Source organism: Teleopsis dalmanni, chromosome 2, assembly GCF_002237135.1.
Source record: "Teleopsis dalmanni isolate 2A chromosome 2, ASM223713v2, whole genome shotgun sequence".
Lineage (NCBI taxonomy): Eukaryota > Metazoa > Arthropoda > Insecta > Diptera > Diopsidae > Teleopsis > Teleopsis dalmanni.
In genome coordinates, this window is record NC_051847.1 from 84,827,280 (window position 1) to 84,829,112 (window position 1,833).

Consider the following 1,833-nt stretch of genomic DNA (forward strand, 5'->3'; position numbering starts at 1 on the left):
ACGATGGACACTCACATTAAACTTAACATTATGGACTGAAAACATGATCGAAATTTACGGTTTTTCAAGAAGTTGTACAGATTTTGTGAAAACGTTCCATTTTGACTATTAACTTCGAGTGCCTTTGCTGTATCATGACAAGGTCTAATGATTAGATTCATTGAACTACACATTGGACAACTGTCGTTGAGTGAAATTGTATTTTGGAAATCCATATTGCTCTACTTCAATATTATTGATTCTTTGAATCTTAAAAGAATCACTTTTTCAACTATTTTGCTTAACATTGGTAATTGATGGAATGGCTGATTGAATTTTGGGAAAGTCTCTTCGGGGCTTTTCAGGTTATTTTAATTGAATAATAAAAATGTTAAAAAGAAAATAAGCCCAATTTGTTATAAGGACACTCTAAATTTCTGACTTCATTTTATTAGCTTAGTAGGTAATGTCGAGAATTTTTCATACATAACAGTAATAATTTCTTTCTGATATCTTTTTTTAATAACTGTTATTTTTTTTTACTCATCAAGGGCATAGATCAATTCTGTTTTCAATATTTTCGTTTGTGTTAGAAGACTTAGAAGTGATTGTTCCGTGAATATCTAATCTGATGTGTTTAGAGTCACTCTCTCTGGTAATGTATTCACTCTCTTTCTCTCTCTACCTGCTTTTCATAGAATATGTCTTGTCATTATTAAACCCTTTAATTTCCTTTGTAATATGTGGTGTTGTAAAAACTTCCCTTCCATTATTGAAGTTTTTACACTATTCTTCTGATTTCGCCCGTCGTTTTTTCTGCTTTAGCCTTATGTGTTTAGTACAATTTCTTCTTTCTGCCTTTAGTTCCAGGACGCATTAGGGAATTCCTCTACCTCCTTTCTATCTCTCTTTTCTTTCTTTCTCTCTCTCTTTTCTTTCTTTCTCTCTCTCTTTTCTTTCTTTCTCTCTCTCTTTTCTTTCTTTCTTTCTCATTTGCTTTTTCTCTGTCTCTCTTTTCTTTCTTTCTCTCCTTTTTCTTTCTATTCTTTCTCTCTCTATCCTTTTTTTCTCTCTTCCTACTTTCTATCTCTCCTTTCCCCTCTTCTTTCTCCCCTCTCTTCTTTTTTCTCTCTCTCCTATCCTTTATCTCCCTCCTCTCTTTCTCCTTTCTGTCTCTCCTTTCTATCTTTCCTCTCTCTGCTTTCTCGGTTTCTCTTTCTTTTTTCCTGTGATTATATTCAACAATTTTCTATTTACATATTTTTTAGTTTAATTTCATAATATACACAAAAATTAAGAATTTGTAAATGGAGAGCATTCAATTATTAATTGTCCATTATTAATGGAAGTGACATGTGAAGATATTTAACTGCGATGCCAGTGCGATTCCAATATTAGTGGGTTATAATAGTTTTGACGCCATCAATTCAATATTGAACCAGCGATTCAATATTATGATATGATTGATTCAATATCAATCAGTTGTTTGGCAAATATGAATTAAAATACATGGAAGCTAATAAATTCAATTTCTGTTTTTTCACACAGAATGTAACTAAATTCGAAATACACTAAAAACATAATGGTCCGATCACATCCCAGGCAATACTATAATAATTTTTTGTACTAGTATTTACATTTTTGCGAGTTTTTAGTGCAGTTAACAAGCAATAGTTAACAAATAAAAATAATATTTCGAATAATCAATGGATTATTACATCTGACATAAAAACACACTTTAAATAAATTTAGTTAAGTTTTGAGATATCAAGGATGAATTATTATTCTATAGCCGTTTATATAAATTTTAGTACTACTTTACTTACATACGATTTGTTTTGAATCTGTTTATAG